Below are 23,491 nucleotides of genomic sequence, written 5' to 3'. Positions count from 1 at the left end.
GTGTATTAGCTTATTTTACAGGGGCTATGGACAAGATAACAACTGAGGCAGCAATATAGCTAATTTACATCTGCGGTCCCTGGGAGGGAAAATATTAACAATTAAGTATGATACAATTAAAAACAAATCTGTTTGCTTTTAATTTACAAACACTACCTCACAGTAGCTGGACTTGTGGACTGTTGATTTGACAAAACTGATCAGAAACAGATCAGCAATTAACAATTAATCTGCAGACCATTTTGGTATTTTTCTTCATATTGCAGCAGAAGTGTGAATGTAACTTTTATCTACATGTAAGTCTGCAGGATGGTCCGTCATCGTCTCTTTCAAGTGAATAATGTGAATGCATGTGGATGAGCACAATCTGCCTGACTGCCATTATAATGTGTACACAGTCAGTGCTTCTGCAGTATACTTGAGTTGAGATAATTAATAGCCACCTCAGGAATTTTAGATTTATTTTATAATTGCTTCGCTTCTGAAGTATAACATAAGGATGTAAGAGATGATACTAAGGCCTGCACTGTCAAATGTTGAGAAAAAAAGCACATGCTGAAAACATTCAGTAAAAATGACAGTCTAAAACCAAACACATTTTGAAAGACAGTAAATAGTATATGACTGAAGTCCATTTCCACTTCATTCCCTCTACTGAGTTAAGAGTTTCTATTAAAAGAGTAAGGCAGTCTCTTCACATCAGAAATCTAATAAGGATGCAAACTGTCACAGCTACTGTGCACATACAGAGCTGCACCCAGCAGGTTATTGAGTTTGTTTCAAGTTTTACACTGTTACCCATTTACCGTGATGCTGATAGTGTTGTGTGTATCTGCAGTACACTCACACAGAGAGACCATACACTATCAACATACACTCCTTTGTGGTAGATCCACAGTATGCGGTGCAATGTTTACAGTGGACTAAATCCAACGATACAATGATGAAAACCCCACTCTACAATTAGGCCACACTGAAAAAAAGCCTTTGAAATTAAAGGTCTCCTTTTATGTTCATTTATAGATTCATACTTGTATTAGGGGTTTCTACTAAAATATGTTAAATGCTTTCATCTTCAAAAAACACCTTTTCTTCTCATAATGTCTGCCTTGATATACCTGTATTCACCCTGTGTCCGAAACTTTCCTGTCTGAGACTGCTTTGATTGGTCAGTGAAGCCCCTTTTACACTGCCTGTTCAAGGTAGAAATATCATGCTGTTATGCCACCTCACTGTTCTATATTAAATGTATGATCAGAGTTATCTTGCCTTTAAGCCAGCAGCGGAGTCAGAAACAGCACCGAATCAACTTCTGTGTAAAAGGGAAAACTGGCAGGACGGGTGTGATGTTTTGACAAATTGTTATATGTCAGACCCATCACATGAGATTTAAAAGGCAGCTAGCAGCCGTTAGCTATTACTCAAAGAAAAAGAGCATCAGCTGAAAATGTCCACAAACTGAGAAAATAATGAGTTAAGGGAGCTTGATACCCTTCAAGCAGAGGACGAGATCAGCCGCCATATAACAGGGACAGTAAATGATTGTTATTGTCATGATTGTTATGCCATTGTTTTTGACTAGAAAGTGCTACCTACAGATATGCAATGTGTCACGCTAGAGGTCGATCACACCTGTCACACCTCTTCTGCTTGCTTGCCGGTATGCTGTCTAAAATCACACAATGAAGCAGCTTGATGGTGTCATTGTTTGGTTATGTGTAAAAATTCAAAGGCGGCATAAAGAAGAGACTTTGTAACTTCCCTACAGCGCGACCTCTGTGTGAAAAGTCAAGTCTACCGCATCGGCTGAGGTTTTAGTATAGTTGTGACATCACAACTTCACAGAAGTCATGATGGCTCATGTGATGTGACAGAGGATGAGTTTTAAAGGTGCCATATTGTAAAAGGTCAGATTTCTGTCTTTTTTAATTATATAGCAGGTATAGGTGCTGTATAAATACTGTGAAAGTATCAAAATGCTCAGTCCACCGAAAAATGCACGCAGACCTGATACAGTAAGCTTTGTCTTGAACAACCACAGAGGACAAGATGAAGGTGGACTCCTTCAGCCAGTAGGTCATCACTGTCCTCTGCGCCCCGCAGCTCACTCCTTATCTTATTTCTTCTTCTATATCACTTCACCTCCACCACAATCTCACGTCACATTAGACATTCAATGACTGCATATAAAATACTATCAGGTCCATCCCTGCGGGGCAAATTACAACTCACATCACAGCACCCTAATGCAATAACCCTCCATTTGTCATGTAAATTGGTCCTAGGAGTGTGACCTTAATAGGTGAGACGATCACACATTTCCCTCCCGCTTTGCTCTTAATTTCTTTGACACCTCAAACACTTACAGCACAGCCACCGAGGAAGGGAACTCATTGGGATGAGTGATCTCATGTTGCAGCACACTGAAGTGTGATGACATATGTGTGAAAGAAGATGAATCTTAAATTAAAAGCAGCATCGGTTTCAGTGCTTGGACCCTCTGCTGAAATCATTGCCATCTTGTTGGCAGCTCCAAACCCAAAACATGCACCAAGTGTAAATCCAGCATCATGCTGGAAGATTAATTCTTCCCAAAGACAATAATGAACCATTTATAAATTTTAAAAATTACATTTTGGGAAAAACACATTTTCAAAGGACGATGCCTTTTTTGTTTTTCTATGATGGAAAAGTCTGAGGGGGTCATTTCGTCTTTGCTGCCATCCTGTTTATTGTTTTGCTACCCAGGCTTCCTTCAACACATCGTCCTGATGTCTGTCGTGACCTGTCGGCCAAGTGCCAAACGTTGGCTAGCGTCTGGGAATACAGGCAGCTGAATAAATCGCCACAAGTGGCCCCAGACGTTCTCAGCTTGGCAGCAACAGTCACAAACTCCTCAAGCAGCTTATGGTGGGACTCACACAAGCAGGGGGAACAAAAGTTTGATCAGGGGAACTCCCCCTGGCCTTTTACATTGAATACACTGCACTTGAGAGAGGAAAAAAAAGACATCTGAATATTAACAAGACCGCTGAAAACAGAGGCATGAATTCTCTCTGGAAAGTTTGCTCTTTGGGGAGAAGGATTTATGCCTGTGTCTTCTTGATCAGCACTGTGGAAACGCTGATGCAAAGAACTCCAGCATTTCGTCTAAATTTATAGATGGCTTGCCACTAAACTGTAAAGTTATGGGAGGTACTTGTTTCCAGTTGACATTCCTACTTTCAGATTTTTTTTATGCAGCATAACACAAACATGCACACACACAAACGTGTAATGTTTGGGCCGTGTTTTTGCAGCGCAGTTGTGAGGAATGCGATTTTGTAGTCTGGAAAATATGATTAGAGAATGCTTACAGAGTCTGGTCCAATATAAATAAATCACCATAAAATTAATGGAATGTAAAATCCCAAATTGGGCAAAACAGGGGGAAACTATAATAGAGTAAAACAAAAAAAACAATTGAGGAGTAGAAAAAATGATTTAGCAGGGTCCTACAGTGTGTACCTCCCCCCCTCACACACACACACACACACAAACACACAAACACACACACACACACACACACACACACACACACACACACACACACACACACCTTTCACTTTGAAGGGATGTAATTTTGCTTTCTCCTGCAGAGCTTGTTGCTCTGGTAACAGAGGGGGAACAGCGTGGTGTTGTTCAAGTGGCCTGACATTTTCAGGCCGTGTCTGAAGGTTCCTCTCAACTGTGGGAGGTTTAAAAAAGACACGGCTGAATTAATTTAGCAACAAAAGCTTATTTTTGCATTTCAGATGAGCACTCTTTATTTGTGGCTATGTGCACATCTAAACACTGTCTGCACTAATTGCCTGATGTTTGTCCAAAAACAAACATGTCACCCCAAAAGAGCCTTTCTTTTGTAGAAACTAACAAATATATATATAACAAATGTATTGCAGGTCTATAGAAGAAAAACACTATAGGAAAACAGCATTTTGTATTCAGTCTCACAACCAAACCAACAACTTAGTGCCTTATTCAGAGCGAAAGACACTAATCTCAAATAAACATAAAAGAAAAAAAGGGAAAGTTTGAGTCAACTCTGCACTGCTGCTGTGTACAGTTCGTACTAAAGTCGCATCAGCATCCAGTGACTGATGAGTTTCTGTGGCACTGTTGTGTACGCCCTTTATGGCCACAAACAACTGGTGCCAACAGAAGCTTCATGCTACAAGCCAGAGCCAGGGCTGGCAGCCACTCCACAGCCGAGACACACTATGTCAGTTGGGTCATGCTTGGGGGATTACAACCAGGCAACTTGGGAGCCAGCAGTATAACACAGATGGACTACAACGCAGATGGATCACACAGCTGAGTGGAGAAAGGACAGGAAAGCTGTGGTCAAAATGGACGGTGTGGAGTCAATACACAAACGGTAAAAGACACAATTATTCCATATACACACAGAGGTTTTATTCCTCAGCAAAACAAGCTTGTAAAGCATCAAAGAAAATACTCTAACATTAGCCTTTTTAAATATTATAATTTCCACATATGAATCAATTGCCGACTGCAAGATAGGTTCAAGCATCTCAAAAGTAAGTACTTTTAAGTTTTTAAAGTCTTCAATAATAGTAAACTAAATATCTTAGAGTTTCTGTCTGTTAGAAATAACTCTGCATTCGAAGTCAGGCTGCAACTAATGGTTAGTTTCATTATCAAGTAATCGGCGGACCCTTTTCCTGATTGATCATTTGGTCTACAAAATATCACAAAACAGAGCTGTACGAAGCAGATCACATTTTTCCACAATCCTGTATTTATTCTGTGTATCATTTTATTCAACCAGCAGTCCAAAACCCCCAAGTTATTCAGATTAAAACCACATAAAACTGAAAAAATCCAGCAAATACTACTCAAATAATAACACAAATGATTAAACTATTAACAAAATTAAAATTCTGACTTTTCAAATAATCAACAAATTGCTGCAGCTCTTATTTAAGGACATCCGCAGGCTCTGAGAACTTGGTACTATTTGGTATTTTTGGCTATTTGTTTAGATTCTATAGACCAAGCAATTAATCAAGGACGTAACTAGTAGATTAATCAACAATAAGAATAGTCATTATGTCCATAAAAATGCAGTAAAATTGTACAAAATACATATCCCAATTTCCTAGTGCCCAAGTTGACTGAGTCATTCTACAGTAAACAAAACACAATTCTCATTTTCAGAAGGTTATAAACTGATGGAAAATAGTTATGAATATTATATTTCCATTTCTGCCGATATAGTCCCATAAATCCTACACACTTGTCCTTTAAATGTCATGTCCAATCAACGGTCAAAACATCAGATTCAAGTTGCTGTCATTTTTAAATATTTCCATTTGAGAAAGTAGAATTAAGTCATTTTTGTTTTAAAAAAAAAAGACAAAACATTAATCTGGAATCTGACTAACCACAAATCTTTTCAGCACCAATTCAATTATTTGCAAGTCAAGAGACAAATATGACCAACATTACTAGTATCTGAGGTGGACATATGGAGCCAATAATTAAACGTATTCTAGGCCTGCTGTTAAGCCACTGAATTCAAATGGAGCAACGACAAAAAGAAGCACTCGTGTGACCTGGCAGCATCGTCTGAATCAAGTATAAAAGAATATTAACAGATTTTGGCAACTGGTGGCAATTCTACCAGCCACTTTGGCAGCGTACTTGTCTTTTGACAGTTCTTTTCAATTCAAAATATCATTTTGGCTGCTAAAACAAAAAAATGAGCTGATCTTTGGGGTTGCATTGTAAGTCATGCCTCACTTCTCTTTTTTTCCTTTCCAACTTCTATAGTGTATTGAAAAAAAAGTTAACCTCAACCCACCAGAAATGTGAATTTTGTAACGTATGTAGCCAACTGCTTTGTTATTTTACAAATAGTGCTTCAAGTTTAAAAAAAAAAAAAACTGAACCAACAAAAGTAGGAGAATATCTCGACTTGGAGACAAAAATCCTTCAAATACAATGAGTCATCACAATACTTACCTAACAAGACCCATGAAGAGGGAAGCTAAGATGGTGTTTCATTTTGTATTCACTTTGGAGTATCATTAAAATTAAAGAAGTGCTGGCTCCCCAACTCTCTATTCAGCAGAAAAACAAAATCATATTTCTTCGGAGGAGGGAACTGAGGCAGTATGTTGGGGTGTTCAATTCTCTGACTAAGAGAATAGATTTTGTGCTGTAGTATGGTTTGGGGGTGAGGCAGAACCTTATTCAATTGTGACCGCTCTGGGACAAGAGTGGCTAAAAATAGCTCTCATTAATTCTGCCGTTGTGATGCTGCAACAGAGTGATTTAAGGGAAACTTGCAGCATGAACACTGGAGAACGTTTAATAACCTCGTGTTATATTAAATGCCACGGACTGACTGGAACAAATGATGCAATACAGCATAGAAAATGCATTTGCTTTCTCTCTAGTGCCCATTTGTTGGATTTGTCAGAAGGAATGAGGAAAACAAAGAGAGGTAGATCATTTTCACAAAGCCTGCTCATCGCCAGTACAGTGAAAATATGCCTGTTCAAACAAGTAGGGATGTTAAATGTTGATGTTAGGATACACAGAGTGGTGCTGAATAACATTTTAATACTAAAGTTGGCTTATAACCTGAGACAAAAACAAATTAGGAAAATTACTTTAAAATAATTTAAAAACATAAAGTGGTATGATGCATTTTTTACCATTAAATGATGCAGAAAAATACTTCTCATCTACTTTTTCTGAATTCTATTTCTAGTATATCTAAGATTTGTGATGGGACCCATATGAGCTTCCACAGTCCAACTACAGATGGATCCCCACATGAGAGCAGCAATAAAGCTAACTGAGGCTCAGTCTCCAGCAGGACAGGAACATCTCTCATTTAGAGTCTAGAGTAGCCCGAGCCTTACGACCATTAAATCCAACCTGGAATGACACTGACAGGCCAGCAATGAACAAATTGCTAAGTCAAAACAAGGATAGTTCTGGGACACTGTGCAAGTTGCACTGCGGCCAGGGACCGAAAACAACAACAGGATCACACTCCACTGTGGCTGCTGGCAGTGAAGCAGCAAACAAGTAGAATAAGATGATTGATCACTTCAGAAATTGAAAACGATGTGCTGGGGAGTGCTGACAACTGCTAAAACTCCCCTGCCTCGGTGAACATATTCAAATGCTAATGAGGGCCCATGCCTGAGCACCAGTCAGGGGGTCCCCTGAGAGATAAGTGACACTCTGCACATACAACATGGTAAGACATTGTACTGTGAATCACTAATGGAGGGCAGATAGCGACAGAGATGCAGCAATGCAGGAGAGATAAGGTCAACAGATGAAACCTATTAACTCTGACATAAAACTTAATTACCAACCATTAGAGCCACAAAAGACATGCTTGCATTATTTAATGTATACAGTACAAAAGACTTCCACCTCATTCTCTTCATTTTTTTGATTTGTTGCTTATTCAGATTAAACTGGATGCACACAAGATCAGAGGTACTTACATCAGTTCATCCCGATCGCTAAAGAGGGCACAAACAAAAGCGTCTCCAACCTCCAGCTACTCCTCAGCAAATCCAGCAGGAGATTCCTGCAGACGCACATCAGCAGCCTCACTGCACAACCGCACCAATCAGTGCTAGGAGCAACTTACCCCCGCCTTCCTTTCCTTTCTCTTTTCTTGGCTCTGGAACGACTGAAATTACGACCACAGGTGAGGGGTTAAGAAACACACCCCGCAGCAACACCCTAATGCTTCCTCTGCCCTGCAAAGGTCTGCGTCCTCTCCCAACATCTTTCTTCAAAATGTATCCCTCCCTCCAACTCTTTCCTTAACACGCTCATGGGATCGAAGCAAAATCCCTCTGGCTTGGCAGCGATCTGTGTGGGATCTGCAGTTCCGCTACAGCATGGGACTCCTCTGTACTAGCGAACATCCATCCGCAGTGTAAACTGCTGTATCGGACTTAACCCCTGAGGTGCCGCATTGAGCCAGAGCAGAATTCATCAATCCTTTGCATGTGGAATGTTATTATGCCCCTCCTCTCCAGGTGTGCTGCATTGCATGCATTAATTATGCTCAGCATGTTCAGTGACACCCCACAGAGGATCACTGACCATCAGACTGACAGCTAATGATAAACAATACATACAGATGGTACCCTTTGTTTCTTTTTATGCTGCAGCTGAAGACAACACTATCACCATAAAATCTCTCTACAACTTTCTATAAAATTAACAGGTTGCTAATAAAGCACATAAACCCAAACTTAAAAAAAAAAAAAAAAAAAAAAAAGATATTCGAGAGGTGGAGGCAGACTGAGAGGAAAGCACAGAGGCTCAACATTTTAAGTTTAACAGCCAGTTATCACAGATTTCTTGACTCAATTTTCACTTTGAGGGATAGCTACAATGTTAGTAGACTAGCTACTGGTGTTTTGTTTGCAGGTCTTTCAAAGCAGTTCAATAATTTCAACTATTTTATAAATTATAAAGTCAACTCAATAGCCTGCACTTAAAGGTCCAGTGTGTAGGATTTGGGGGCATTCATTTCGATGATAATTATAATTATAAATAATAATTAAATGACTAAGAAATCTATGTTGTACCTTGTATCTTGTATCTATTGGCAGAAGTGGAATATAATATTCCTAACTATGTTCTTACTAGTGTCTAGTCACCTGAAAATAAGAACTGTTGTGTTTTTTTGTTACTTTAGAATGAGCTGTTTATATCTACATACAGAACAGGTTCTGTCTCATAGAGTCCACCATGTTGTTTCAACAGTAGCCCATAACAGACACACTGAACACTGGTTCTGGATAGGTCCATTTGCATTTTTGCTTGAGTCACTGGAGTCCTGCTACACACTTGGCGCTTGTGGTGTAAATCACAAATTTCATGGCAATACGAAATTATAGTGATTCTTTGGACAGCAATATAATATTTTATGATATCACAACGTTTGCCACACTACAATTTCAATTTCGATTAAAATCAATTTAGGGGCCTCTGATAGATTTGAGGTGATATTAGCACATATTCTCTTTGTCTTTCTCTTGGCTGCTTGCTATTATGTGCCTTGCCCTAAGCTGTTAACAAAATGTTTAGTAAGGGGGAGTTTTTTGACAGAAAAGATGATACAGACATGCCATGGGAATTTCAAAATAAATGCATAACCTTGCACTGATAACACAGGATTGTTGTTCATTGATACTATACACCAATCCAGATTGATGTATCATTACACCCCTAAATGCAATTCTCAGTTCTGCAACCTCACCACTAGATGCCACTTAATGCTGCACATTAAAGCTTTAATATGCCTTTAAGGAAATGCTCATTATATAAACCACAGGCAAGAAATATTTTTTTTTTTTTATTATTGAGAAAATACTGTAACTTGCTATAGTGCAGTCTGCAGCAACACAATAAAACTAAGAACACTGTTGTATCCCGTGGAAAATATCTTCGTAGTTTGGATCCAATCAAGCAATATTTAAAGAACTCAGTTAGACAACTTGTCAGATGTTTGTATATTAATTTAGCAGTTGAGCCATTTTATTCCATTACTGTCAAGATTTCTGTGTTTTCTATGTTATGACATACTGTATGGTTGCACAAACATGTGAATTCAATCCTGAGGCAACTTCAAGCACGTGCAGTATGTGCCAACCTCGTACATACTGATACGTTCCTTGTTGTCTATGAAGAACTGCATTTTCCTTCACCACCAACAGGAAACACATGGCAGACAGGACTGTTATTAAAGGTCGGGGCTATTCTTCTCTTTACAATGCAACTTTTGTTCCAGGTTATGTTGAGAAGGCAGGCCACATCACTACAACAGAAACTACTATACCTCTAGATCAGACAGATGTAGCAACATTTTACAATGTGCCTCATCCTAATGCATGACACGATCTGAAGGTTACCCGAGGCAGCTCAGGGTTCCTTAACATTAAACTATAAACCCTCTAATCAACCTCATGCACTTAGACATCCCTTACGACCTGTAACAGACTGACTGTTCCTGACATTTATGAGACTGTTATACAGATATTGTTTTATGAAAACCTATGATTTGCATACGCTGTCTATGTCCTGTTCTTTGTGTGCAGGAGCTAAAACAACAGCGACCGCTGACATGGACGCACTGTGCATCCATAAAAATGGGTGACTCAGCTGAGAATGTATCACATGTCGTGGGAGCAGATCTGCTTGTGAAAGACAAAATGCATCAAAAATATGCAACAAATACACACAATGCAATGACAACAAAGGAGATAACAAGAAAAAAAGGACCCCAAAACAAACACAAACCACCCACGTATGGCGTGATGCAGAGAAATCACTCATCAGACAAAGAGAAGCATCCAAGCTTGAACAGACTTCCACACACAAAAACAGTTACACATTATTACAAATATTTAGCCCAGATTCATCATCAAGGTTGAGCATGGATCAAACACCACACCAAGGCCATGTGGGTCATGACATCCCACTTATCAGTCAGGATAATGATCGAGTTGGACAAGCCTGACAGACACCCAGCTACCACTGGCAAAGGAAACAAGTTAAATTTACATCCTTCAGAGCAGAGCCGAGAGTGGTGACAGATTCCACACATAGTTCGCTCTCTGCACCACCTTCTGCCTACCAGCCTCCAAATTAATTATTTCTACATCAACCAAAAGAAGCATGTAGAGACCCCAAGCTACTAATCGCTTCAAGCCAGTGGTTCAGCCACTACTACATCGTCTTTCTTAATACTACATTTATGACTACAGAATGCAAAGGTGTGACTGCACTTTGCAAAATAAATAGTCATTCCTCTTAAGCTCAAGCTATCTTTATTTTCCCGGCACATTAAGCACTTCAAATATCAAGAATACCACAGGAGTCATGGGTCAGACAACTGGACTTACTATTTAAGCTTTTAAAGCTCTTACTGTTGTACTCATTTTAATGTTTATCATTTAAAGGCAGCACTTGAGAAATGCCTCTGCAAAAACATTTTCTCACATGAATAATTTCTATGTACAATAACTTTACCGGGAAAACCTGCATGATAACAGCAGTTGTGTTTTTTGTTTGTTTGGTTTTGTTTTTCGCAGTATGCTGAGCCATTCTATATGTTCAATTTAAAGAATGGTATTAGCATAACTTGAAACATAAAGATATTTTCTGCATTTTGCTTTTTTATTGCTACAACCTAATGCAAGTTTTAACAGTCTATACCTTTGAAATGTGTCTATATTTTTATGTTTACATTTCTTTACTCTAAACATATATTTTATTCATATAACATTTAGAAGTCAAATAATTCAAACCAAGCATAAATTGGTTATGTCTGGGGGATTAAAAAAAGCCTTGACATAAAGTTGCTGAAGTGGCAACAATTTTTGTGCAGGGTGAGAACCATAGGCAGCCCATGTGACATATGGACATAAAACATTGAATAAAATGTCTCTGTGATGGCTTGAACACACAGATTCTAAAGAAAACCTGTCAAAGCTGCTTTGATCAGATTGCCAGTGCCGCAGTACTTTTAACCATCAATGACAGCGTTTCAGCTTCCAAAGTGGAGGAAGCCAGCAGGCAAACCTTATTTGATGTGCTAAACACTGAGGATGACTGTCAACACTGTAATTAACAAGATATCATTTTAGATTTGCGTTCAGACAGAAAGATAATTGGTGGTTATTAGTCGTCATAATATTGATGATGACATGACTTGTGTACTTTATGTCCAACAGTGTAAACCTCATATACATTCCTTAGACAAGACACATCCCTCTTTGTTCGGGAATCATACTGTATTGCTGCAGGCTGTCTTTCCTTCTGTCATAACATATTTTACAATCCAAGTTGTGTGGAAAACAAGTATTTAAAATATTAGATCTGCAGTAGCTGACTTTTTGGTTGGTCAGGGGACATAGAAGTCTTAAACACAAAATTGTTATATTGTTAGCTTTTCGCTGATATGGACAACTTCTTAGCAAACAGTCGTTTCTTTGCGCATCCAGTTGTTACAGAGCATCATTATCTCTAATTTGGAGTTTTGCTTCTATCCACTTGGTAAATGTAAGTCCAGTTTCTTTTAGCTCTGTTTTGGTATCCACCAACTTATGAGCTAAATATCTGACTCCTTAGCTGCTAAATGCTATGTTCACCGACTAGCTGCCAGCGGTGTCCATCTGCTGTTTGGTGTTGAGCAGGTACAGTGTACAGTGGAAGATTAGAGCTTTTATCTGAAAAGAGCAGCCTGCCATGACTGAAAACAACATTATGAAGCGCTGAAAGCAAACCAAAATGATAAAGTTGTGGGCAGGACAGACAAATATTTTGCTTTATTTTTTTATTATAACTTGCTTTTGGTTTTGCATTATCCCCTTTGCTGTTTTAACAATGCGAATTTCTCCACCTAGGCTTATCTTATCTTTTCTTATCTTAGCTGAAACTCGCTGTAAAGCAACCCCTTGTATAGTCATATTGTTCTCACATTGTAATTTGATACATCATAAACAAGTATTGATTGTAGATGTTTTTTCTTCAGAAAACTATGCAAATTATAACATAAAAATGAAACAGAAAAACAGCTGAATTGTCTACAATTTCACTTTTAGATTCCTTCAGATCATTTTCCACCAGCACACATAATATAAATTTTCATACTTGCTCTCAGGGATAGTGGCTCACTGTGAGCAGAGTATATTCCCAGGCTCCACAGCTGGAGTCAGTGATCATAACCAGAGCCTGAGCAAGTACTGAATGTATGGACCAGGAAATCAGGCCCTGAACTCAATCAGCCCTGTGGAAGTTATCAGTGCCCCACACAGAGCACATAAGAGGGCAGGAATGCGCTGATAAGCCGAGGCACTGACCTGCACCTCGCCTCCTCTCCGTCACAGTGATTGAAATGAGGACGATGGAGCCAATGAAAAAAGCTAATGATAAGGAAGGTTTCTGCACTGTAAGAAAAAGGAGGTTCACATTGAAATGTGATTGATGAGAGATTTTGCAAGCCTCTTCATCCTGATAAATCCACACCCCTTTTAAATGGGGATTTACGATGGACTTGATTTATATAAGCAAGCTTCTGTATAACTGGAGCTATAAACATAACGTAAACGCACCATTTGTTAACACAGAGACTTACTGTTCGATGGGGACTTTAATGTCATATCTTTTAAGAGGTGTTTGCTAGGAGGTCTTAGCTTGGCCATGTATCAGAGCAATGACCTTTCAATGTTCATAGCACCCATCAATCAACTTCCCAACAACTCACACCATCTCCAAAGAGTAGCCTAAAACAAAGATAGTAAAAAATATGTAAGGAGCCAAAGAAGATACACAGCAACTATTCAAAGTCTCACCTACAAAAAGTCATTGATGAGACAAAACTGTACTAGAGTTACAATCTAATTGAATTAAATTTTGCTTTGGATTAGATGGTTGTGAAGATTCACAAAAACACACGACACAAAAAACATTACAACAGTATATAATCTCTACATGCTGAGACGTGTGACTTTTTAGCATTTAAAAAAAAACGCTCTCCTGGCTCCAACTGCATTATAATTCATCCTATGCCAATATGCCAATTGAGCATGCAGAGTAACATTTGAGTGGACATAAAGAGGGGGTCAGGATTAAGCTGGGCTGTAGTGCAGAACAAAAAATCCTCCTAAATTGAAAAAATAAGGATTAGATCTATTAGCTCAAAAAGGGCGAAATAAGCTGCAGTCAAAAGTGCATTTCAGTCTAAAGTCACACCTCTGTGGATGAAAATACTACAATGATACTAATTACACAAAATAATCTATAGTGTAAGCAGAGATATAGTACTTCAGCACAGCACAGGCTAACTCATTAAATAATTTTCCTTTTTATTCTAGTGGCACCTCCAGGCTATCACTAACACTAACACGTGCTATCTTCAGTCTCCCACCATTTTTTGGCATTGTTTTCCGGCAGCCTTTCTCTACACAGTGAGACCACTAATCTCTTCAAAGAAGCACCTGAGGACATCTTCTTTAATCTGTTTTATATTAATAAAATGAGCCTTTTAGTTTAGCATTAACGTGTATGCATAGCTAAGGTTTAATGGTGTCAACACATGATGTTATTAAAGCAATGAAGCCTCATTAGTATGTCTCTTGTCATATAGGTATGTTATAAACAGCATATTCCACACAGTTTCTACAAATACACAGGACAACGAAACGGCAGTCAAATTTAACTCAAGTAGGCAAAATATCAAATACATGTGTCCTTCCAAAACCGCGATGACTCAGATGACTGCTGTTCCCATGACAGCAAAGGTCAACATGATTTACAGGCCAACATGTATGGCTGCCCTTGAACAGCTAGATATTCTCTTCCTCTCAGGCGACAGAAGCATCCCCTGCACACACTGCCATCTGAATTATTCAAAAAACAATTTAATCATGCAATGAAACATCTAATAGCTGCCACTATATCGTCTGTATTGTGCCTCCCCCACTTCATTTGACAAATCTGTTGCCCTGCCCGGCTGCCATTTCATATGCCCATTACTATCATGAGGCCAGTGATGGCATATTGAAGTCATAGACACACGCTCTTACAGAGTCCAATATGGAGAGGTGCAGTAATGAATCATCATACTTCTATTGAAAGATATATCAATTATACATTGGATTTTACGTACGTCATAGTTTGGAAATTTACTTTATTCTTTCAATAGTCTTTTAGGAGCTGCCTTTAAATCTAAGCCCACTAGCCATTATAGAAACTACAAATCACAGACAAATCAGAGATAACTAAAATCAATAAGACCAACTAATCAATGTCACACAAAATAATTGAATACAACCTGAACATAGAGCTGTGGGATAATAACAACATTAACAGCATATGCAAAATATTTCAGCTATTATTACTGATGTTTGCATGCAATATATACATTTTAGCTAGGGTATGAAATATTTTGGCAAGTCAGACAGAGGCCTTTGTTGTCTATTTTCCACACCTGTCACACTAGCTCAGTAAACTGTAATAGGCTACTTATTAGCTTTTTTTTAAGGGTAAGGTGGTAATTTAAACCCATTAATGATATTGTGTTAACTAAAAAAAAAAATCAACCTTTATGTCTGATACATCATTTTTTAAACTACTGGCACAAAATACTGTAATTTTGCTTAACAGATAAATGCGAATGACTAGTGTACAATGCTGTTTGCATACTAGCTGTAGTAATGACTTGTTTTCAGCAAATGCAAACAAAACAAAAGATAATCTTTTCACAATCTAAAAAACGACACTGTCCAGCGTTTTTAACATTCAACAGGTGATGGCTGCTGCTATCTGTACATGTTAACAGCAGTCCATCCCTTGGCATGGAGATGTAAATAGTTAGACATAGTTAGCTTAGTCGAACTAAGTTAACCAAACACCGACTGCAGCCCACAGGAAAGCCCCCAAACACAGCTGACATGACATTATTATGACAGCTGGTACAGACACCGGGACAGGGTAACAGGCATTTCAGTGTCACCAAACTAAAGCCAGCTAACGAGCTAACTTTAACCAACTGCTACCTAGCTTAACCAAAGACCCACTTTCCAAACCGACCATCAAAACAAGGTGAGCCACCGCATGACCTTCCCTTTCATTTAAAAACCCCGATGTCATATTTGTAGCATCTGACCTCACGACACCACCCCCTCCTTCCCTCTCGCGGTCTGACACTTTATTAATCTTGTGCCCCCTTTATACCCTCTTGGTCAAATCAACCCCTAGCTGGCCGACATTTTGTTCCAGCGGCTAGGCTAGCTCATCCCAGCTAACGTTACCTGGACGCTCCGCGTACTTAAGGTGGTAGCGACCCGTGCGCCCGATGACAGCTCGACCGCAAGGCATTTTGTGACATGATATTATCGCTTATGTGAGCTCCACAAAAATAAGGCCATCGTTATTCATGCTTACAACTGAAAGATAACGTTAGCATACTGGGCAACTGGCTAACTACTTAGCATACCGCGTAGATGCAGTTTGCTAGCAGTGAGGTAGCTAAGTTACCTCGGCTTGTACCGTTATCGCTCGCTCGTTCCCGCAGAGGGACACACACATCCAGTCAGCTCCTGCGGCTACAGCGAAATGCATTCTCCCGACTAACGTACTCACGGATAGATCGAGAAAGCCATTCACCTTTCGAAAAAGCAATGGTCCTCACGGCGTGCTTGTGAAAATCTTACAGAAAAGGAATGGAAAGGTCTTCCTGGTGTGGCTCCAGAGCAGCAGCCGCCGCACTGCAATGGCAGGCAGTGGATGAAGCCTTCCTTCTCCCCCCCTCTGCTCTCACACTTCGGCTGCCGTCACCGCCGCGGTGACAGTGACAGGTTCGCCTGGAAGAAACCATTCCGGTTTGTCCGCGGGGGGGAGGAGCAGGGATGCAGAGAGGCTGTCCACAGCAGCCGCAGCAGCAGCAGCAGCAGCGGGAGCAGCAACTATCCAGCAGCAGCATCAAGCGCCATTCCAGCGTGAGAACAAACGGTCGTCGATGAGGGTGAAAATACACCGATGAAGATTTATCAGCTTCTCGTGAACACAGCAGTGCCCGCCATATACGTAGGAATGGATGCGACTGTTATCATTCTGTCATCTATTTTAAATGCATCAATTAATAAGCAAAACAGACCGACTAAAAATACTAATCCTTCGAATGTCCAGAAGTCTACTGCATTGCTATCACAAAAAAAGCCCCAATGCATTGCACTCTCACTGCGGAATATCACAATTATGTATAACTGACCATATTAATGTAAAAAAAAAAAAGAAAAAGAAAAAGAAAAGAAAAATAGATTAGGTTTGACAAAATAACATACCTACTTTTAGTTCATGGATTGATGACAGGAATCATATAAGTTTGACATTTACTATAGTCCCATTGCAATAAATATGTGTGCATGGTATATTTGGGGGTCTTTTTATTGGTCTATTTTAAGCCTGAATAAAAACGCCTATAGGCAACTGTTTTTGCGTTAGTGTTGATTGACAGATCAGGAAAGAAATTAGAGAAATAACCAGCTAAATCTCTAGAATGGGTTTTTATTTGATTTAGTTCTAACAATTTTCATATAGATCTTGGCTTACAGTTGGCCATTTGTTTACAAAAATGTCACAAGGATGTTTTAATTATTTGAAATTTGAGAACCTGGAACTGCAGCAAGGCAATACCTGCTTCAAAACAGTGATTATCCTTGTCTGAACTTTGTATGAGCTACCAAAATAACTTCCTCTTTCAGGTAATATGATGTCCCTATTGCACCAGTGATGCAGTAGACTTCCACAGGTATACTGCAGAAGGCCCGAACAGACCTTTGTGCACACAAAGCAGTGTAAGCTTTGCATTTGCTGCATGTGACGTAAAGGGGTTATATTTTATCTTTAATGAGCTTTTAACAAGCATCCTGATCAAACAGAGAGCTAATAAATTGTTGTGAGGATGAGGGCAAGAGAGCTTTGTTTGCAGTTAGAGTAAAGCTACATCGTCCCCATGCACCTAAAGAAAGGGGTGTTAAAAACTCTGCTTTATATTATAACTTCAGCTTTAATTAATGATGTATATAAATTTTATGCACAGTACATTTCCAGCATGTGCTGAGCAGCACTTGCTTTCAAGTATTCACACCAAGACTTTCTATTTTACTTTTAAGTCACTTTTACAAAGCATACAACTTATTTACACACCTATTATATAAACATTAAAAAGCAAGATACAGTAGATATCCTGTTAATGTAATTACCTATACATACAAAATGTCACACCCAAATGCACATTATCTATGTTCCGATGTAAAAGAAAAATATGAGAGAAGAACTTTTTAATTTCAAGCAGGCCTCAATATTGATTTGATGGATCAAATTTTTGAAAATGAGTGGTTTGATTGATTAAGCATCCTTTGAAACAAAGGACATGACAAGTACAAGATGATTTATCCTTCATCCCTCTTTGTGTGTGTGTGTGTGTGTGTGTGTGTGCATAATCAGGAGAAACAGCTATTTATTTCAAAATGCTTTCTGAAAAATATGCTGTAGAGGATAGGAATAGGAGGCCCTTAACTTGTAAGATATTTTATTAGTTAGATGTTATATTGTTTAAGATGCAATGGGCGGTACGTGAAAATCTATTTGTATATCACTTTTAACTACCGCAAACATAAAGTCTTTACGGGGAAAGCTGAGGTAGGCTACTTAAGTAGTAATGACATGCTGCATAAAGCCATTTAAAATGCAGAGGATAGAACTAAAATCCACCCTACAGTCACGATGCTCAATACTCCTTCCCATGGGGTATACAGATTTAATCAATATACAGTAGAATGTAAATTGTGCACTGCACCAAACTCCACTCTTAAGACTCCATCGCATGCACTTTAGTTTTTTTCTGTGCTGGCTTTTCCAGAAGTACCTAATTCTCTGCAGCACATTCTGTTGTGCATTTTATCACTTTGAGATTGTGTGACCGTTCTTGTCACCTCTACCTCTGGCACTAATGAGCGCAGGAGAAGATAGGGGTTGAATGTAATGCCGGAGGAGCACAGAGGTCCTGCAATGTTGCTGACGTAGGGAGACTTGCCGCAGATTCCATTGGAGGATCTAAAGGAGAAGGGGGGGCGGGGACATCTTGAATGGAAGAATGCGAGTTGGACAAGGTCATAAGAATAAGATAAACAAGGGCAGTCGTAAACATCCTGTGGAAAAACAAAATATGATGAATAGCAGTCGTAAATACTGCTCAAAAACTGTATCTGTGGCCTGCACCTCTACGGCTCTGTTGGGTGTCCACTGAGAATGATAACATGCAAACCTTTGACAGTATGTCAGATAGTATATGTCACTAAGCATGAATAATGATGACACTAGTTATCATTATGCATTATCGTATTTAAACTAGCTGAAGTATTGAAGCATAAAAATGGAATCGAGCTATCAAACCCCCCTGGAAATGCATGAATGTAAACTTTTTTTTTTTTTAACAGTCTGCGTGTGACTGAGTTGGCTTTGATGTGAGCTTATGCCGCTTAATGTATGTGTGTTGAAGCCCTTGAAATACCCTCTGTTAATGCTACAACAGTGTTTGCATCACTGGCTCCAACAGCACAGAGGGAGTTTCACATGCCGTGCAACAGAATTATGCAGAACCCCCCCCCCATCAGTACATTTAGACACACTGACAGGATCCAAACCAGAGTATAACTGCAGGAACAAATCACACGAGTGGAAAAGCAAATTACAAATTCACAGCAGGTTGGCTTTTAGAGTGCACCGCCTCTGACGGTGAGTGAGTCACCTCTCAGCTGCACAGGTCAGGAAAAACAGCCTACTAAGCAAAGGTTGGCATGGCTATCTATGAGCTTTAATGACTGCAGCTATCAAATGACATGACAGACGTTAAACATAGCACTGCAGCAGAGAGAAAATAAATGCATTTGTCTGAAAGCGGTGCGAGAGAATACAGTAGATGATATTATGTGACACCCTGTTTGCCAAAGCTGCAAGATGATACTCAAAACTTTGTGCTTCTTATCTTGTTATCCAGTCTTTGGTTTTACAAATTGGGAGTACATCAATGTAATCTCATAAGGGAGTGAGCTGGCTACTGTACAGAGGCTTGTATTTCTGTGATTTCTGTGTTGTCCTCTGTCAGTATCACTGACCTCTAGCATAAGAAAGCAGCACTTGACAGCCAGCCCATTTGTTCAGGACAGAAATTCCACACACAAAAGTGTCATAATGCCTCACGATTACGCGGAGCAGCACATTCAGAGCTGGCGAAAGAGACAAGGGTCTATGATCTAGCAAGCATGAGATATCTTGTAAAGTCAGCAGTTATCAAAAGGTGCTTTATAGAGGAATGAAGTGTGACATCAGTGAAGCAGAGCTGAGGATGTGAGGCTGTAAAATGTAGCTGAAGCTGAAGCTTTCAGGAGATAGAGTTTGGCTGCAGCCTTCTGATCTGTGTCCAGCTTATTAGCAGCTGGTTTTACAGTGTGTGTGATTGTAACACCTGTCCCACAGAAGAGGAAATGTCTCATCTGTAATCTGGAGTATAATATTTGGATTCTGCATTAGAATAAAGATGTTAATGCAGCCTTGTTTGCTCTTTCTGGCTTTTGTGTACTCAGCTGTTATATAGGCGCCAGCAAATCAATTAATTTGCAGAGTGATTTGTGTCCTTGTAGTTCAAACTCAATTGATAGTTCCTATATTTAAATAACAATTAGATTGTCAACTGTGAGGAGATGCAAAAATTGTTGTGTTGCACTGGCTGGAGTGGATATGCTGCAATAAAATTACTAAATCAGTATAAATTTATACCAGTCTACCAAAACATTTTTACAATTTGGGTCTTCAACAGGGGGTCCGCAACCCCTGGGTGTCCTCAGAGTTACTGCAGGGGGCTGTTACATTATTGTTTTTTAATTCAATTTAAGTGTTTTTTCTTCCAAAAGTTAAAATATGTCTGAAAATACATGTTAACATGAATAAAACATATAAACTAGGGCTGTTTTTTTAAATCACTATTAATCGCAGAATTTCAGTGGTTAATCAGAATAATTGCATGTTTTCAATTCCATTATTTTGCATTACAAAATAGTTTTGAAGTCCACACTGACATGGCAAAGCAATTGTTATCAGATTTTCTTGATTACGAATCAAATGACAGCGAAAAGCTGCATGGGACTTGCATGAATCTTGAGTTCAAAGGTCAAGGGACCCCTTTTAAATGGCCATGCTGTTTTTCTATTGCCAAAATTTAGTTTAATTTTAGAGCATTATTTTGAACCTTTACTGAGAACTAGCATGAGGTGCTTGGTACCATTGGATTCCTCAGGTCTTCTAATTTTGGACGACCAGTATCACTGTAGCTTTAAAAACTCAACCCAGTACAGCCTCTTAAAACAGAAATGTCGGCCAGTGATTAACCCGATTAAAAAACATTAACGTATTAATTACAGACCTTAATCACATTGTGATAAACACATTTACGCTGACTGCCCTAATGTAAGCATATTAGCAAGTCGTACGTCTGCAATTTCTCCCATTGTATAAAAATGAAGGCAAAATCTTCCAGATATGGCCGCTGCCATCCTGTTCTGTAGATGTCATTAGAAGCCAGAGTCTGTGCAGTAACAACCTCTGCGGTGTTGGGTTCTCACCTATACACCCGTTTAACCAATCACTGGCAATGCCACTGATCACAAGTACACCATATGGCACACACCACTGCCAATCATGACATCAAACTACCTTTTTATAGCGTTAAATACCAAATAAAAACAAACTTCTCAGAAAAGATGAACACTTGAACACATAGCAGAGTGATAAGAACTGCCTAGAATGACTGAAACAATGTTTTGGAAAAATTCATTTGATGTGTAGTCATGTAGTTAGTCTGGCCCATGTTCCATATGCTAATATACAGGCCTTATGTCCATATGGCCTGTACTGCAGCCAGCCACCAGGGGAGCAGTAGAGGTGTTTTGGCTTCACTTTTTGGGAGCCATCATCCTGTCCATCTTTATTTTATAGTCTATGTGAGCAACACAACATTGAGGACAGGCTAACTGTTGTCCATGCATTCTTGTGCAATCAAGGTGCCAAATCACATATCGGCCTATCAGTTGTATCAGTATTTTAAGTGTATGGCCTTTTTTGTGTGCAACAATCGATCATTTTGTAACTTCACAAGCAAGAGATTATGACATACCATCAACTTCAGAAAACAAACATGATGTATACATATGAGTTTGAGTTCCTTAACATTTGAGCTCACAGTTAACAACTTAAGATAAGCAGAATTTACGATGGAAAAGTACAACTATATCTATTATCTGCCAATAATTATTATTTTAATAGCTTGATATTTCATGCAACGTAAAGGAGCACAGGACATGGTGGCGCCAGTTTAATATGCATCTAAATTTTATGTAATGTGTTAAGGTGGGGGGGATCCCTGCTCAATCTCTATTTTAGCTGAAAAACATTGACAACCACTAATTTACAAAATCCAGATCAATCCCATTGTAAAGTAGCTATTTCATGAAATGGTAAAACAAGTGACATACAGTCATGGTGTTGAGCTACAGGCAATAACAAAAGCAGACAAACATCATGTGACACTGTGAACAAACCTGGATTTTCATAAAATTCATAAAATAAAATCAGAACCCATGTACAGGCAGGAAATACATATTTTTCAAGATTTCCCCAAATGAACCTGTAATCTCCATCTCGTTTTTTTTCCCACCAACAGCTGAGAGCTCAGACATATCAGGTGACATGAACTGACCTCACATCCCCGGCCCTGGGGATCATGTGACAACAGGCCGCCAACAGCCAAATCCTCTCTGGATCAAACTACAGCATCATGCACAGTTGCAAAGAAGCAATCGCCTAAGTATGTTTATCCCAGGAGGGGAGCACTAATGCTAATAAAGATGAACAATTCCAATCAGTTAATGTGGATGACAGAGAGGTCTTTAACAGCAAAATGGTGAGTTAGGAATTATTTTGCTTCTGAAGATCTGATCATAGATTGCAGTGTTAAACATGATGCTGGATTTCTTGAGGGAAATAAAAGCTTTTAAAACAGCAAGATCCTGATCAATCTGACAGCTGGAAATTGTGACAGCAGATTATTATCCATCTTAATTAACCAGAAATACTCTGCAGCTCTTCTAACATAAGCCCAGTGAGACTCACTTATCTTAAACACAGTGGTGGATCTTCCCTAGGCCACTGGTTCCCAACCTTTTTCCTTAAGGGATCCCTTTTCTACCATTGAGTTAACTAACAACCCCTGACTAAGTGACATATTTACTGTATAATTCATATTATATCCAATGCATAACAATCACAGTACAGAGCAACTGATAAACCCTTTAAAACACCTAAATAGTGAACACAAATTCTGCAAGAAATTTGTGTTAACTAGTGATTTAGGTCCGTAACCGCTTGTCCTCGTAAGGGTTACGGGGGGCTGGAGCCTATCCCAGTTGTCATCGGGCCAGAGGTGGGTAAACTGTGGACAGGTCGCCAGACTATCACAGGGCTGCTACATATAGACAGACAACAATTCACTATCACATTCACACCTACTGGCAATTTAGAGCCACCAATTAACCTAACCTGCATGTCTTTGGTATGTGGGAGGAGAGAACCGGAGAGAACCCACACAGACACGTGGAGAACATGCAAACTCCATACAGAAGGGACCCGGGTTCCTTGCAACCCTTACGAGGACAAGCAGTTACAGACAATAAATGAATAATGATTTATGTGAATTTTAAACACATAAATTTAAATTTAAATTTAAATTTTAATCTTTTTTTTGTTGCATCAGAGATGAGTTTTCCTGATATTTTATGGAACTGTTTATATTCTCTGTCTATTTTCATTTTTTTCTATC

At 39.2% G+C, this 23,491-nt stretch overlaps 1 protein-coding gene across 9 annotated transcripts in view; it reads right to left on the bottom strand.

Annotated features, from left to right (window-relative positions):
* The window catches only part of tjp1b (tight junction protein 1b), a 72,912-nt gene that overhangs the window by 28,518 nt on the left and 20,903 nt on the right, over nt 1–23,491 (bottom strand). Inside the window, exon 1 of one of the 9 annotated variants that reach the window (XM_042495382.1) lies at nt 16,201–16,384. The exons of 7 other annotated variants lie outside the window; for them this stretch is intronic. The gene's annotated coding sequence lies outside the window, so the exon portion shown is untranslated. Of the gene's footprint in view, nt 1–16,200; nt 16,385–23,491 lie in introns of those variants that run through there. One more of the 9 variants, XM_042495381.1, reaches the window with a different exon arrangement.

The sequence above is a fragment of the Plectropomus leopardus genome, chromosome 11, assembly GCF_008729295.1.
Source record: "Plectropomus leopardus isolate mb chromosome 11, YSFRI_Pleo_2.0, whole genome shotgun sequence".
Taxonomy (NCBI): domain Eukaryota; kingdom Metazoa; phylum Chordata; class Actinopteri; order Perciformes; family Serranidae; genus Plectropomus; species Plectropomus leopardus.
This window is presented reverse-complemented; position numbering and strand designations above follow the sequence as displayed.